Raw genomic sequence first — 18,308 nt, 5'->3', positions numbered from 1 at the left:
TACCGGATACACACCATTTTTTATGGTGTACGGCGCAGAGGCGGTTCTGCCCTACGACATAATTCATGACTCACCTCGAGTGCGCATGTACGAAGAAAAAGAGGCCGAGCTCGATCGGCAGGACAGTTTGGACGCCCTGGAGGAGGAGCGTGACATGGCAAAAGCCCGTTCCGCATTCCATCAGCAACAGGCTCGAAGGTATCAAAGCAGAGAAGTACGGGCCAAAACCTATAACGTTGGCGAATTAGTTCTACGCCTGCCGGAGAATAAAAAGAACAAGGTCAAGCCCAAATGGGAAGGTCCCTTCATTATTGACCAAGTTCTGACCAGTGGAGCATACCGTCTGCGGGATGCATCAGACAATCAACTCGAGCCAAACCCATGGAACGCAGCCAGACTCCGAAGATTCTACGCCTAGTGCCAGACTCTATGTTCGTCTCCTTACCTCCGTCAAATTTTTGCATATCAATTATCTGTCTTCTCTCTCTTTCTCTCTTTTTATTCTCCTCAAGGCCTTAAAAGGCTAAACTTGTGTCTTGGTTACACAATCTTGACGCGCTAACCGCGCTCATCATACCTGGGGGCTTCTTATACAGAAGCTTAAATATAACTATTTTTCTGGGCATTACGCCCCACACATGTGTTATTCTTCCGTGTGTACCTTTTTCGCCATTATATGCATCGATATGACTTATGTTTTGGCCAAGATGGGTTGCCTGGCTCTCGTATTTAAGCCCTACTGTAACGCCCCATATGTAACCTGCCATATTTTTATTCCAACTCTTGCCATTTCCGGCACTAAGTTATGATATTTCCCTCGTGGTTGGGTTTTGTCTTCATTTTGCTTTTGTCCTTGTCATGCATCTCATATCATGTCATCATGTGCGTCGCATTGCATACGTGTTCATTTCATGCATCCGAGCATTTTCCCCGTTGTCCGTTTTGCATTCCGGTGCTCCTACGTCCTCCGTGTTCCCCTTTTGCTTTTTTGTGTGCGGGTGTTAAACGTTCTCAGATTGGACCGAGACTTGCCAAGAGGCCTTGGTTCACTACCGGTAGACCGCCTGTCAAGTTTCGTGCCATTTGGACTTCGTTTGATACTCCAACGGTTAACCGAGGAGCCGTAAAGGCCTCGTGTGTGTTGCAGCCCAACACCTCTCCAAAGTGGCCCAAAACCCACCTAAACCCCCTCCATCATCTCGGTCGTTCGATCACGATCGCGTGGCCAAAAACCGTGCTCAACTTGGAGTCTCCTAGCTCCTTCTATGTATAAATATCCCCCCCCCTCCGAAATTTCAGGCGAAACCCTAGTCTTCCCCTTCCTCCGTGCGCCAGACACGTCTGCCCCGCTCCCCCGTCCAACTGCATGCCGCCACGTGGCGAGCCGCGCCCCACATCACCGCCGGCCCGCTCAGCCCGTCGCGGGCCCCTGAGGCCCAAGCCGCCGCCTCCCGCGGGTCGCGTCCCCGCCGCCGCGGCCATCAGCTCCGCCGCCACCTGCCTCGGCCGGCGCCTCCCCGCATCGCTCGTCGGCCTCCGCCGCCCGCCTCGACATCCGCCGGCTGCCGCGCGCCGCTGCCTCGTCGTCCACCGTTGCCGCCACCAGCTCCGCCGCGTCGTGCCTCCACCGCCGCCGCCTCGCAGCCTCCTGGCCGGATCCGGCCAGATCCGTCCCGGTCACCACCTTCTCCGACCACCTCGCTCAACTCCGGCGAAGGCTCCATTCATCCTCGGTTCGCGTGCCCCAATCCAGATCTGAGACGAACCCTAGGGTTGACCTCGTTTCTCCCCTGAGTCCCCAATATTTTTAGCATTCTTCATCGCATCATAACTTTGCATCCGTAGCTCCGTTTTGGGCGTGTAGCATATCAAATTGTTCGTCTGGGTGTGTACTTCATTTCATTCCATTGCTCCATGTTCAATTGAGTTCATCTTGATGCCCTAAATGCTGTTGCAAGAGTGCTATGTAATGTTAGTGTCTGTCTCTTCTCATATTATGGACATTTGTCATTTTTGTCATGTTTAATGTGTGCCTCCTATAAACTTGAGCCCTACATGTGTTTTATGCTATGCCATGCCATATTTACAGGGGTGTATGCCATGTATTTTTGTGATTAATGTGGTGACTAGCACAAGCATGCAAAGTAGCTCTCGTGATGTTGCTGATTTCAGGGACTTAGAATTCTTCCAAGTCATTTTCCCTGATGATATTTCTATGCCATGTATTCATGTTGCTACAGAGTGATCCATGCCTCTTTTGAGCATGTTCGGTAAGGATGATTTTGAGATATTGCTACGTTCTATCTATTCATGTCTTTGTTTACAATTATGGAGTACCCTAGCATGACTCAATCTTGTTCTACTTTTGCTATAAAATGTTCCTGGCAGATTGGTTACATGTCAATCAATTTTGCCGAGGTTGTTGTAGTTGATCCATGCTTGCTATGAGAGTGTTCTTGCCATGGTTAGCTTATTTATCATGTCTTCTTTCTAGGTGTATGCTTAGTTTGTCATGCAATTCCTTGTGGTGAGTGCATCGAGCTCGCAAACATGCCTACATAACTGTTTCTGCCATGTCCAGTTTTCTGCTAAGTCTGAATCTGTTAACGAAACTTGCTATGTTCACATTGTTGCCATTGTATTTTATGATCCCTTTTGGCTTATGGTCAGTAAGGGACTTTTGTTATATGCTTTGATTAGTTTCATGCCATGCCTTCCTTTTCATGATATGTTCCTATAGCATGTTGTTATCTTGCTCTAAACATAGCTTCCTGATGTTGAATCCTGACATGTTGGTTATTTCACTAAGTCTGTGAACCTGATATCTTTTGCACTTTTGCCATGCTTGTTTGAACCTGCTATTATGTGATTTAGCCATAGCTCAATGTTCATCTTTTGTCTAGCATCTTGAGTGGATCGGTGCCATGTGCTTTGTTGCTATGTTAGAGTGCAGTAGCTTATTTTTGTTGATGCATTTAGATGGCATCGTGCTCTTAATCACAGCTTTGTGCCATTATTGTTTTGCTTGCCATTTGCAAACCGTGCATCCGATTCCGGTGATCTTTATATCGATTTCGACCGAAATCAACTCTTCTTTCCAGCGGCGCTCTTGGATTTCCAAGTTGAGTCCTGGTTCAATATTCCCTTTCCGAAGCATGCATATGCATTGCATATCACATCCCGCATATCATGCCATGTTTTGCATCATGTTGCTTGCGCATTGCACCGTGGTTGATCGTGGTTCCCTTTGCTTGTATTCTTGCTTTGGGTAGAGCCGGGAGACGAGTACGTGATCAAGGAACCTGTTGAGTACGCTTACGAGGATCAAGCTTACGTCAACTCGGAGAACTTTGCAGGCAAGATGACCATACCCTCGAAATCACTTCTATCTTTGCTTGCTAGTTACTCGCTCTATTGCTATGCCTATGCTATGATACCTACCACATGCTTTATGATGTCTCCCATATCTCCATGTCAAACCTCTAACCCATCTTGTCCTAGCAAACCATTGTTTGCCTATGTTACCGCTTTGCTCAGCCCCTCTTATAGCGTTGCTAGTTGTAGGTGAAGATTGGAGTTTGTTCCTTGTTGGAACATGTTTATTGTTGGGATATAACTATTATATCTTGTTTACCTTAATGCATCTATATACTTGGTAAAGCGTGGAAGGCTCGGCCTTATGCCTAGTGTTTTGTTCCACTCTTGCCGCCCTAGTTTCCTTCATACCAGTGTTATGTTCCTAGATTTTGCGTTCCTTACGCGGTTGGGTTATAATGGGACCCCCTTGACAGTTTGCCTTGAATAAAACTCTTACAGCAAGGCCCGACCTTGGTTTTACCATTTGCCACCTAGCCTTTCTCCCTTGGGTTCCGTGGACTCAAGGGTCATCTTTATTTTAAACCCCCTAGGCTAGTGCTCCTCTGAGTGTTGGCCCAAACTAGAGCCCTTTATAGCGCCCCCTCGGGGAAACTCGAGGTTTGGTTTTAGTTGTACGGGGCGCTCATCCGGGGTGCCCTGAGAATGAGATATGTGCAGCTCCTATCGGGATTTGTCGGCACATTCAGGCGGCTTTGCTGGTTTAGTTTTATCATTGTCGAGATGTCTTGTAACCGGGATTCCGAGTCTGATCGGGCCGTCCTGGGAGAAGGAATATCCTTCGTTGACCGTGAGAGCTTGTGATGGGCCAAGTTGGGACACTCGTGCAGGGATTTGAACTTTCGAAAGCCGTGTCCGTGGTTATCGGCAGATGGGAATTTGTTAATGTCCGGTTGTAGAAAACCTGAAACTTAACTTAATTGAAATGGATCAACAGCGTGTGTAACCATGATTGTCTCTTTTCGGCGGAGTCCAGGAAGAGAACACGATCTCAAGTTATGCTTGGACGCAAGTATTTCTAGGATCACTTCTTGATCATAGTTTCTCGACCGTGCCTTGCCTTCTCTTCTCGCTCTCATTTGCGTATGTTAGCCACCATATATGCTAGTGCTTGCTGCAGCTCCACCTCATACCTTTTACCTACCCATAAGCTTAAATAGTCTTGATCGTGAGGGTGTGAGATTGCTGAGTCCCTGTGACTCACAGATTAATTCCAAAACCATATGCAGGTGCCGATGATACCATTCCAGGAGATACGACTGAGCTCAAGTGGGAGTTCAATGAGGACTCAGGACGATACTACGTTTCCTTTCCAGACGATCAGTAATGGAGCCCAATTGGGGCGATCGGGGATCTTATGCATTTGGGGTTGTCTTTATTTTGGTTCCGTAGTCGGACCTTGATTGTATCTGGATGATTGTGATGTTATATTTATGCTATTGTGTGAAGTGGCGATTGTAAGCCAATTATGTACCTCTTTCTTATTCAGTACATGGGATGTGTAAAGATTACCCCACTTGTGACATTGCCTACAATGCGGTTATTCCTCTAAGTCGTGCTCCGACACGTGGGAGATATAGCCGCATTGTGGGTGTTACAAGTTGGTAATCAGAGCCTTCCCCGACTTAGGAGCCCCCCTGCTTGATCGAATCGTTGGCATTGTTGAGTCTAGAAAAATGTTTTGAGTCTTTTAGGATTATATATATCGGAGAGTAGGATTCTTTTTACTCCTCGATCCCTTTGTGGCTCTGGTGAGGCATCCTGACATAGAGTTTTGACTCTTCTCTTCTCAAATTTCACTAAAAATAAAATTTAGGATCACGCGGGTATCTTGGAATCGTTCCGATGGTTTTGTGACGAGAACATTGTTCTTGGTGCCTCCTGACATTTAGGGGTTGTGGCAGTGTCCCGGGGAGTTGAGCTCCGAGGTGTTGCCGTCACAATTTTATCGTTGCAGTTCTGGAATACCTGAGTTTCGCCGAGATCGAAAATCTCTTTTATGCAGTTGTTGGTGAGATAACCTCGATGCCGCCCAGTACAGGGGCGGGAGTTCTGGAGTATTGCCATAACTCGTATAACAGATGCTTTTCGAAGGTTGAGGTAAATGATTTCCGAAGGTTTCTTGGTTATGTGTTGAAGGATGGATACAGCTGGATGTAGGATTTGCTAGTTTTGGGTGAGATATTATGCTCCCCTGTAACCCCAACACCTGATTGCATAACCGGGAAAATTTTGGGAGTTTCATTGGTGGGAATTCATGTAGCTCTAGTATTTCTTCCGCAGATATTTGGTTCGTGATTGGGTAATCCTTACCAAGTATTTGTTCTTGTCTGTACCTTGTTGTTTTATTCATCTACCTCTATCTAAGTGGCTTCTCAATTTATGGAAGTGTGGCCATTTAATTTGGAATTCATTCGTTCATTCTTGTTCGTATGTTAAGGCTATATGTTGCAATTTCGATCCATTTGATTCGGCTTGAATATATGTCTGTCAAGATGCTAACGGATGTCACCCTGTTCAGGATGGCTCCTCCAACGCGTCTGAATCCGGATCCGCCGCCACCACCTCCACCTCCGGAGGCATGTCAAGCTGTGATGGCCACTACCAACGCCAACACGCAGATGCTTATGCAACTCTTGCAAGAGCGCAACCAAGGAAATCAAGGCCATGGCAACAATCAGAATCAGTTTGCTACACTCAACCAGTTCCTCGCAAACCAGCCAAAGACCTTTAGTAACTGTGTCGAGGCCACAGACGCTGATGATTGGCTCATGGATATCTGCAAACATTTCGAGTGCAGCAACATCAGCCCTTAGGACTTTGTCAAGTTTGCCTCGTTCCAACTCAAAGACCAAGCTGCAGAGTGGTATCAACAATACAAAGATTCCAGAGGAGGTCGTGTGATTACCTGGGATGAATTCCGCCAAGACTTCAGAGCTCACCACATTCCTCAGAGTGTTGTTGAGACCAAGCGTGAGGAGTTCCGCAATCTGAAGCAAGGCAGCTTGTCTGTTTACCAGTACAATATCATGTTCCAGAAGCTCGCTCGCTTCGCCAAGCAAGACGTCCCTGATGAGAAGAGCATGATTTATCAGTTCAGAGGTGGCCTCAGAGAAGATCTGCAACTAGCCCTTGTGCTTTTTGAGCCGAAGAAGTACGATGAGTTCTACAATATGGCACTAAAGCAAGAGGCTTCTCAACTCAAGTGCGATGCTTCCAAGAAGAGGTCAGGGATGCAACTCCTTCTTCCTCAACTCAAGTGGCAACTAAGCAGCAAAAGTATTGGTTGCCTCCTCCTCCTCCGTTCTGTCAGCCTTATCAGCAGAAGAGCAAAGGTGGCAATGGATCTTCCCACCCACCCAACCCAGGCTTTCAGAACAAGACTTCGTCTCATGCTCCAAGATCAAGTGCTCCGTATCACTGTCCGCTCTCAGAGGTCACGTGCAACAAGTGTCAGCAGAAGGGTCACTATGCAAACAAATGCTTCAACCAGAGGCATCTTCTGCCTCCTCCTCCTGTGAGATCTGCCAGCACCGCAGTGGTCATGCATAATCCCAAGCATGCCAAGGTCAACTTGATGAACGCAGCTCAGGCAGAGGACTCGTCAGAAGTTATCATGGGTAAACTTCCTGTTAACGATGTTCCTGCAAAAGTCCTTTTTGATACTGGTGCATCGCATTGTTTCATTTCTAAACCTTTTGCATCAAAGTATGAGTGTGATTATTAACATTTGCCGAGATCTTTATCAATTGTGTCCGCGGGCAAGCAAATGACAGCTAATATCTGCGTCCCGGATGTTACTATCACGTTGGGCGACTACAAATTTCTAGCTTCTCCTATTGTTCTTGGTGACTCGGATATTGATCTTATTCTCGGAATGGACTGGCTTTCTAAGCACAAGGCTCAACTTGATTGTGCTGCCAGGCAGATTCAATTGACACACTCGTCTGAGGATGTGATCATCTTTGCCGCTCGTGACGATATCATTTGACTGTTTTCTCTCAATGAGAAGGGCGAGCTGGATGCCATATCTTAGATTCCAGTCATTTGTGAATATCAAGAAGTCTTTCCAGAAGAGCTTTCCGGAATGCCTCCTCACCGGCCAGTTGAATTCGTCATTGATCTTGAGCCTAGCACGGAACCTGTTTGCAAACGTCCTTACAAGCTTGGACCTGAAGAGTTGAAGGAGCTGAAGAAACAACTCGATATTCAAGAGCATATGGGTCTCATCTGACCAAGTTCTTCTCCATGGGGTTGTGGTGTTCTTTTTGTTAAGAAGAAGGATGGAACGGACCGACTTTGTGTCGACTACCGTCCATTGAAAAAGAAGACCATAAAGAACAAGTACCCACTTCCCAACATCAACGAGCTTTTCGAGCAACTCAAAGGTGCTCAAGTATTCTCCAAGCTTGACCTCTGTATGGGCTATCATCAGATTCGCATTCGCGAACAAGATATCCCCAAGACAGCGTTCAGAACAAGCTATGGTTCATATGAATACACTGTCATGTCTTTCGGCCTTGTCAACTCTCCTCCAACATTCTCTCGCATGATGAACTTCATATTCAACCCCTACACAAATGACTTCGTCTTGGTCTATCTCGATGACATTTTGGTCTTTTCCAAGAACAAGGAGGATCATGCCAAGCACTTGAGATTGGTGCTGGATAAACTCAGAGAACATCAGTTATATGCGAAGTTTTCAAAGTGCGAGTTTTGGCTCGATAAGGTTCTCTACCTTGGGCATATCATCTCCGCCAAGGGAATAGCTGTTAATCATGAGAAGGTGTCTACAATTGTGAGTTGGGAACCGCCTTAGAATGTGAAGCAACTCCGCAGCTTCCTTAGGCTCGCAAGCTATTGTCGAAGGTTCATTGAGAATTTCTCTAAGATCACGAAGCCTCTTTCCAACCTCCTCCAGAAGCATGTGAAGTATGTCTGGTCGCCTGAATGTGACATCGCTTTCAACACCCTCAAAGAGAAGTTAGTCACAGCTCCAGTTCTGACTCCTCCTGATGAATCCAAACCATTCAAGGTTTTCTGTGATGGTTCCCCTCAAGGTCTCGGTGCAGTGTTAATGCAAGAGAATAAAGTTGTCGCCTATACCTCTCGCCAGTTGAAGCCTAATGAAAAGAACTACCCCACTCATGACCTCGAGTTGGCGGCAGTTGTCCATGCTCTTTTAACATGGAGACATCTCTTGTTGGGAAGAAAAGTGGACATCTTCACTGATCATAAGAGTCTCAAGTACATCTTCACTTAGCCCAACCTCAACCTCAGGCAGACTCGTTGGGTCGAAATGATTCAAGAGTATAATCCGAGTATTGAATATACTCTAGGCAAGGCCAATGTCATTGCTGACGCATTGAGCGGGAAGGCTTACTACAACAGTTTGATTCTTAAGCCCTACCAACCAGAGCTTTGTGAAGCTTTCTGCAAACTTAATCTCCAAGTTGTTCCTCAAGGATTCCTTGCCAACCTCCAAGTCTCTCCTACTTTGGAAGATCAGATTCGTGAGGCTCAACTTCTTGATGCTATGGTGAAGAAGGTGAAGATTGGGATTGCCAAGAGCCAACCCAAGTACAAGTGCTATCGTCTTGATGACAAGGATACTCTATTCGTCGAGGATCGCATTGTTATTCCTAAGGGTGACCTTCGTAAAGTCATTATGAACGAGGCTCACAATTCACTCCTCTCTATTCACCCTGGAAGTACAAAGATGTACCATGACCTCAAGCAGTCCTATTGGTGGACTCGAATGAAATGCGAGATTGCTCAGTTCGTGAATGAATGTGATGTCTGCAGAAGAGTGAAAGCAGAACACCAATGACCAGCTGGTCTCCTCCAACCTCTTGCCATTCCAGAATGGAAGTTTGACCATATTGAGATGGACTTCGTGACTAGATTTCGCAAGTCCAAGCGTGGCAATGATGCTATCTTCGTTGTCATCGACAAGCTCACTAAAGTGGCTCATTTTCTTCATATCAAAGAATCTATCACAGCAGCTCAGTTGGCAGAGCTATATATCTCTAGGATTGTATCCCTGCATGGTATTCCACAGCTGATATCTTCAGATCATGGAAGCATCTTTACATCTAAGTTCTGGGATTCTTTTCAGAAGGCCATGGGCACCAACATTCGCTTCAGCACAGCTTTTCATCCTCAAACCAGTGGCCAAGTTGAGCAAGTCAATCAAATTCTTGAAGATATGCTCAGGGCATGTGTCATTTCCTTCGGTATGAAGTGGGAAGATTGTCTTCCATATGCCGAGTTCTCCTACAACAACAGCTTCCAAGCGAGTTCGGGCAAGGCCCCATTCGAGATTCTCTATGGCAGAAAGTGACGTACTCCTCTTAACTGGTCAGAGACTGGTGAACGCCAATTTCTTGGCAATGACTTGATCACAGAGGCTGAAGAAATGTGCAAAGTCATTCGTGAAAATCTCAAAGCCGCGCAATCGCGCCAGAAGAGTTACTATGATAGCAAGCAGCGTGACTTGACTTTCGATATCGGAGACCATGTCTACCTCCGCATCTCTCCAATGAAAGGTACTCGTCACTTCGGTATCAAGGGGAAGCTTGCCCCTAGATACGTGGGTCCTTTCAAGATCATTGGCAAAAGAGGCGATCTCGCCTATCAACTTGAGTTTCCATCCAACTTTGCAAACGTGCATGACGTGTTTCATGTGTCTCAGCTTCGCAAGTGTTTCAAGACTCCTAACCGCACCATCAACTTCGAAGAGATTGATCTCCAAGAAGACCTGTCTTATCATGAGCATCCCATTGCTATTCTTGAAGAAACTAAGCGCAAGACTCGCAACAAGTCTATCAAATTCCTGAAAGTGAAGTGGTCACATCATTCCAACGGTGAAGCCACCTGGGAACGTGAGGACCACCTCCGTTCCGAATATCCAGAGTTTTTCCAGTCCTAGATCTTGGGACGAGATCCTTTCGTAGTAGTGAAGTGGTGTAACGCCCCATATGTAACCTGCCATATTTGTATTCCAACTCTTGCCATTTCCGGCACTAAGTTATGATATTTCCCTCGTGGTTGGGTTTTGTCTTCGTTTTCCTTTTGTCCTTGTCATGCATCTCATATCATGTCATCATGTGCATCGCATTGCATACGTGTTCATTTCATGCATCCGAGCATTTTCCCCGTTGTCCGTTTTGCATTCCGGTGCTCCTACGTCCTCCGGTGTTCTCCTTTTGCTTTTTTTCATGTGCGGGTATTAAACGTTCTCGGATTGGAACGAGACTTGCCAAGCCGCCTTGGTTCACTACCGGTAGACCGCCTGTCAAGTTTCGTGCCATTTCGACTTTGTTTGATACTCCAACGGTTAACCGAGGAGCCGTAAAGGCCTCGTGTGTGTTGCAGCCCAACACCTCCCCAAAGTGGCCCAAAACCCACCTAAACCCCCTCCATCATCTCGTTCGTTCGATCACGATCGCGTGGCCGAAAACCGTGCTCAATTTGGAGTCTCCTAGCTCCTTCTATGTATAAATAGGCCTCCCCCTCCGAAATTTCGGGCGAAACCCTAGTCTTCCCCTTCCTCCACGCGCCGGACACGTCCGCCCGACGCCGGACACGTCCGCCCCGCTCCCCCGTCCAACCGCGTGCCGCCATGTCGCGAGCCGCGCCCCACATCACCGCCGGCCCGCTCGGGCTGTCGCGGGCCCCTGAGGCCCAAGCCGCCGCCTCCCGCGGGTCGCGTCCCCGCCGCCGCGCCCGTCAGCTCCGCCACCACCCACCTCGGCCGGTGCCTCCCCGCGCCGCTCGCCGGCCTCCGCCGCCCGCCCCGACGTCCGCCGGCCACCGCACGCCGCTGCCTCGTCGTCCACCATCGCCGCTGCCAGCTCCGCCGCGTCATGACTCCACTGTCGCCGCCTCGCCGCCTCCCGGCCGGATCCAGCCAGATCCGGCCCGGTCACCACCATCTCCAGCCACCTCGCTCAACTCCGGCGATGGCTCCACTCATCTTCAATTCGTGTGCCCCAATCCAGATTTGAGACGAACCCTAGGGTTGACCTCGTTTCTCCCCTAAGTCCCCAATATTTTTAGCATTCTTCATTGCATCATAACCTTGCATCCGTAGCTCCGTTTTGGGCGTGTAGCATATCAAATTGTTCGTCTGGATGTGTACTTAATTTCATTCCATTGCTCCTTGTTCATTTGAGTTCATCTTGATGCCCTAAATGCTGTTGCAAGAGTGCTATGTAATGTTAGTGTCTGTCTCTTATCAGATTATGGACATTTGTCATTTTTGCCATGGTTAATGTGTGCCTCCTATGAACTTGAACCCTACATGTGTTTTGGGCTATGCCATGCCATCGTTACAGGGGTGTATGCCATGTATTTTTGTGATCAATGTGGTGACTAGCACAAGCATGCAAAGTAGCTCTCGTGATGTTGCTGATTTCAGGGACTTAGAATTCTTCCAAGTCATTTTCCCTGATGATATTTTTATGCCATGTATTCATGTTGCTACAGAGTGATCCATGCCTCTTTTGAGCATGTTCAGTAAGGATGATTTTGAGATATTGCTATGTTCTATCCATCCATATCTTTGTTTGCAATTATGGAGTAACCTAGCATGACTCAATCTTGCTCTACTTTTTCTATAAAATATTCCTGGCAGATTGGTTACGTGTTAATCAATTTTGCCGAGGTTGTTGTAGTTGATCCATGCTTGCTATGAGAGTGTTCTTGCCATGGTTAGCTTATTTATCATGTCTTCTTGCTGGGGCATGCTTAGTTTGTCATGCAATGCCTTGTGGTGAGTGCATCGAGCTCGCAAACATGCCTACGTAACTATGTTTCTGTCATGTCCAGTTTTCTGCTAAGTTTGAATCTGTTAACGAAACTTGCTATGTTCACATGGTTGCCATTGTATTTTCTAATCCATTTTGGCTTATGGTCAGTAAGGGACTTTTGTTATATGCTTTGAGTAGTATCATGCCATGCCTTGATTTTCCATGACATGTTCTTGTAGCATGTTGTTATCTTGCTCTAAACATTGCTTCCTGACGTTGAATCCTGACATGTTGGTTATTTCACTAAGTCTGTGAACCTGATATCTTTTGCATTTTTGCCATGCTTGTTTGTACCTGCTATTTTGTGATTTAGCTGTAGCTCAGTGTTCATCTTTTGTCAAGCATCATGAGTGGATCACTTCCATGTGCTTTGTTGCTATGTTAGAGTGCAGTAGCTTATTTTTGTTGATGCATTTAGATGGCATCGTGCTCTTAATCACAGCTTTGTGCCATTATTGTTTTGCTTGCCATTTGCAAACCGTGCATCCGATTCCGGTGATCTTTATATCGATTTCGACCGAAATCAACTCTTCTTTCCAGCGGCGCTCTTGGATTTCCAAGTTGAGTCCTGGTTCAATATTCCCTTTCCGAAGCATGCATATGCATTGCATATCACATCCCGCATATCATGCCATGTTTTGCATCATGTTGCTTGCGCATTGCACCGTGGTTGATCGTGGTTCCCTTTGCTTGTATTCTTGCTTTGGGTAGAGCCGGGAGACGAGTACGTGATCAAGGAACCTGTTGAGTACGCTTACGAGGATCAAGCTTACGTCAACTCGGAGAACTTTGCAGGCAAGATGACCATACCCTCGAAATCACTTCTATCTTTGCTTGCTAGTTACTCGCTCTATTGCTATGCCTATGCTATGATACCTACCACATGCTTTATGATGTCTCCCATATCTCCATGTCAAACCTCTAACCCATCTTGTCCTAGCAAACCATTGTTTGCCTATGTTACCGCTTTTCTCATCCCCTCTTATAGCGTTGCTAGTTGCAGGTGAAGATTGGAGTTTGTTCCTTGTTGGAACATGTTTATTGTTGGGATATCACTATTATATCTTGTTTACCTTAATGCATCTATATACTTGGTAAAGCGTGGAAGGCTCGGCCTTATGCCTAGTGTTTTGTTCCACTCTTGCCGCCCTAGTTTCCGTCATACCGGTGTTATGTTCCTTGATTTTGCGTTTCTTACGCGGTTGGGTTATAATGGGAACCCCTTGACAGTTCGCCTTGAATAAAACTCTTCCAGCAAGGCCCAACCTTGGTTTTATCATTTGCCACCTAGCCTTTTTTACCTTGGGTTCCGCAGACTCAAGGGTCATCTTTATTTTAAACCCCCCCAGGCCAGTGCTCCTCTGAGTGTTGGCCCAAACTAGAGCCCTTTGCAGCGCCTCCTCGGGAAAACTCGAGGTTTGGTTTTAGTTGTATGGAGCGCTCATCCGGGGTGCCCTGAGAACGAGATATGTGCAGCTCCTATCGGGATTTGTCAGCATATTCGGGCGGCTTTGCTGGTTTAGTTTTACCATTGTCGAGATGTCTTGTAACCGGGATTTCGAGTCTGATCGGGCCGTCCTGGGATAAGGAATGTCCATCGTTGACCGTGAGAGCTTGTGATGGGCTAAGTTGGGACACCCCTGCAGGGATTAACACTTTCGAAAGCCGTGCCTGCGGTTATGGGCAGATGGGACTTTGTTAATGTCCGGTTGTAGAAAACCTGAAACTTAACTTAATTAAAATGGATCAACAGCGTGTGTAACCGTGATGGTCTCTTTTCGGCGGAGTCCAGGAAGAGAACACGGTCTCGAGTTATGCTTGGACGTAAGTATTTCTAGGATCACTTCTTGATCGTAGTTTCTCGATCATGCCTTGCCTTCTCTTCTCGCTCTCATTTGCGTATGTTAGCCACCATATATGCTAGCGCTTGCTACAGCTCCACCTCATACCTTCTACCTACCCATAAGCTTAAATAGTCTTGATCGCGAGGGTGTGAGATTGCTGAGTCCCCGTGCCTCACAGATTACTTCCAAAACCAGATGCAGGTGCCGATGATACCATTCCAGGAGATACGGCTGAGCTCAAGTGGGAGTTCGATGAGGACTCAGGACGATACTACGTTTCCTTTCCAGACGATCAGTAGTGGAGCCCAGTTGGGGCGATCAGGGATCTTATGCATTTGGGGTTGTCTTTATTTTGGTTCCGTAGTCGGACCTTGATTGTATCTGTATGATTGTAATGTTATATTTATGCTATTGTGTGAAGTGGAGATTGTAAGCCAACTGTGTACCTCTTTCTTATTCAGTACATGGGATGTGTAAAGATTACCCCTCTTGCGACATTGCCAACAATGCGGTTATGCCTCTAAGTCGTGCTCCGACATGTGGGTGTTACACCTACGTTCCTGTTAATTCGGCTAGGGCATAAGGGGAGCACCTCTGCGGTTGTTACTGTCGGGTCAGCCGGATGTGTACCTCAGACTGGGTGAAGCCGAAAACTAGCGTTCTTAAGGGAATATTCAGTCGGTGAACAAAATATGACTTTTATTTAATTTGACACATGCCCCCAGATGTTTATAGCCCGCATCTCTTTTCGCAGTTCAGACATGCACATTAGAGCATGCGTACCCAGGGAAAGGAACCCTTAATGGAACTATTCTCCCTCGAAGATGTTTCTTACTATCCATGTAATATAACATAGCTAGTTGGGTACTTGTCTGTTCAAGCACTTATGACCCCTACGCCTGGTTTCCATGCGTACCCCAGTTTTTACGTAACCGAGTGGGTATTCGGATACACTCCGGCCTATCGGGTCCAGAGGTCGAAGCGAAAAGGTTCGCCATGAAAAATGATTTACAATCCGTCTAGGGATATTATATATGTCACTTGAAGTACACAGTCACTAAGACTGATTAAATTCTTCTTCTATACCATCCAACAGGCTGTCTAGCCTACAATCCTGTTGGGAATACTTTGCGACTAATTCTACTTGGTCATACACCAAACTGACGGGGATCTCTTTCCCATCGGGCCCCACAGGTCCGACCTCGGCCATGTGGTTTGGGTCAGCTTTGGTATATCGCGTCTTCACCATAGCCCAGGCTTCCCTTGCACCTTGTCGGCAGGCTGATATCTTCCATAATCGGAAGCGCCGCCGTGCTCCCTTGAGCTTCTCTATAAGCTCCCCCATGCCTCCTGGCAGGGACGCGGATGGCCACAAGGCTTGGGCAATACCCTGCATCACCTGCGAACTCGTTCGTGCAGTTGTGAGAGCTCTGGTAGAAGATCAGCCGCAGACCCGGGCATCTCCTCCGTGGGACGACCCGTCAGCATACCTACAGACATAACTCTGTTAGCAGGCTTCTTCGCCGAACTCCTTCAAAAGTTCGTTCAAGCACTTACTAAAAATGCCACGTCGAAGCCGCTTATTCTCCTTCACGAAGTCCGCAAGCTGGGCTCGGACGTCTTTCAGTTCCACGTCCAGCCGGATATTGGCGTGCTGGAGATTATTTTTCTCCTGCCTGACCCGCGTAAGCACGCGCTCGCCAGCATTTAGCTGTCGATTAGCATGTTGCGCATCCCCCGGCATGGCCTCCGGATTCACTCCGGGGTCATCTGCAACATCTACTGTTAGATTTGCATGCATGCCGCATACTATCTGGTACCTGTAACTCTTTGCAACAGAAGCAACTGTTACCAGAGGGGGCCTTCTCGGACTCCTTCAACGCGGCCACCGTGGCCTGTAGCTGGGCTTTGCACTCTTCTAGCTCTTGAGACAATCGGGTATTCTTCTCTATAAGAACCTGCACAATTGATGATCCTTAAATCAGTTGTGTCAACTATTTCAAGTCTCAGGGGCTACTGATATATATAATCGTTAGATTTTCCTGCCCGTATATCCTTTACATACTGGTCCGTGTCTCTGGCAAGACCATTTTGAGCAGCACAGATGTACGTGTCTCCTGAGTTGAAGGCATCGAATGCCTCTTGGGAGAAATAAGCGTCACGGAGTACGGCCCGGCGGCGCCTGTGATTCATGGCGCTCTCCACTTTGGAATTTGTAGCGGATAGTCTGTCCGCATCCTCTGTAGGAGGAGCATCCGGCGTCCGCCCCGTGTTAGCTTCTGCCTCTATGTCCGGCCCTGGAGCCCGACTGGTGGAGGCGTGTTCGGCAGCCTCTCCGGATATAGTCTGGCGAGCGTTTTTCCTATTAGGAAACATGGACGTCGGTATATTTTAAAGAAGGACGACAACCACGAAGCAAGGTTTTGTATCATACCTCTACGCCGGCGTCTCAGTCCTGACCGCCTTCCTTTTTGGCCTACCCGGCTTCGGTGCCCCTTGTTGGCGAGTCACTGTGGGTTCGGCATGGCGTCCCAGGCCTTCCCTGTAAAACACCATATGTGTACAGTAGGTGAAGTGCATAAAAGGGGATCCTTCTCGGAAGTTGGGACTCCGGTTTTCCCTTGCCTGCGATGCAGGGAGTAGCCCGGGATAGTCGGCTATGATTGCCACCATGGCGTCATCGCAGCTCAATTGATAGAACGTCCTGTCTATCAGCTCCACAAATATGTCCGGATCCTCTTCAAGTCCGGGATCGAGGGCCCGGTTAGGATCCTCCGGTTGTGAAGGCGGGCTGTTGACCTCCCTTACAGCTTTTCGCAGTTCCTGCCATGGAATGGCAAGGTGAGTATTTACGACGAAGAATGCGGGAAGGTTGGGAGTAAAGAATGACGGCTCACCCAGCTTGGAGGGTTGTACATGGAGAATCCATCCCGTGGCTTAATACGGATGAACTCCTCTTCCTCTCCCTTGAATAACTCGGACATAATTTTTGCTAAAGCAGCAGCGGAGTCCGGTCCCTTATGCATGCAACGGGTGGCATGATCTTCCCCGTTAAAGCACCACAGGGGGTGCCCTCGATATTGAAGTGGCTGCACCCCCCGCATTATGCATATTGACATAACCTCGATTATTGTCAATCCTGACTGAGCCAGCACTTTAATCCAGTCCATCAGGTAAAGGACTTCTCCGTTGTCTTCCTCTTGGGGGCTCCGTGGGCGCCAGCTTTGGCGTTTCTTCAGAGGAGCATTGTTGAACTCGGGAAGACCCCTCCGAATAGGATCTGGAAGGGGGACGTCCTCCATGTAAAACCACTCCGAAGGCCAGTCTTCGGACGTCTTCTTCGGGGTACCGGACAGGTATCCGGCTCCGATGATGCGCCATATTTTGGCTCCACCCACTTGATATAGTGACCCCTCCTGTGTACGGGGCACAAGGCAGAACAACCTCTCTTCCACAGCTCGAAATGGGCCTCGCAGCCTAGAAACAACTCACAAAGGGCAACATAACCAGCGATATATAATATGGAAGCAAGGGTGAAATTATGCAACTGGAGGCCATAAAACTCCAGGAGCCCGCGGAGGAATGGATGGATTGGAAATCCAAGTCCGCTTAGTAAATAAGGGACAAGACATACCCGCTCCCCCTTGGAGGGATTGGGGAAGCTCTCCGCTTGCTCCCCGCCATTATAGGTGGCGAGCCCGGCTGGAACGGGGACCATATATGCTGGTGGGAGAAATCTCTGGGTTTGCAACTCTACTAATTGGTTGTGCAGCACAGAACAGTTCTCCCAGTCACCGGGCTTGGGGCTACGGGAGCAGGAGGAGGAGCTGCGGTGGCCGGCCATGTTGGAATGGATTTTTCCGAGCGCGCTCTGATGGATACTCGCCGTGGGAGGATGGTGTGGTTTGGATCTAAGAATCCCCGTCCCATTAATAGACAGTTTATTTACATGGCTAGGGTGGCGAATGTAAAAATGCCCTGGCTCCTTGCATTCGCTCGACACGTGGAAGATAGCCCTTATTGGGCGCAGAAGCCAAGAAGTGCAACATTTATGGGGAGCCGGACACTACTCAGCAGATATTCAGAATTTTGAGAAGAACCCGCCTTGCAATGCCGAAGACAATCTGCGCGCCGGACTTATCGTCATTGAAGCCTGGTTCGGGGGCTACTGAGGGAGTCCTGGATTAGGGGGTCTCCGGACAGCCGGACTATATCCTTTGGCCGAACTGTTGGCCGAACTGTTGGACTATGAAGATACAAGATTGAAGACTTCGTC

The sequence above is a fragment of the Triticum urartu genome, chromosome 3A (genome assembly GCF_056163025.1).
Source record: "Triticum urartu cultivar PI428250 chromosome 3A, HENAU_Tu73, whole genome shotgun sequence".
Taxonomy (NCBI): Eukaryota; Viridiplantae; Streptophyta; class Magnoliopsida; order Poales; family Poaceae; genus Triticum; species Triticum urartu.
This window is presented reverse-complemented; position numbering follows the sequence as displayed.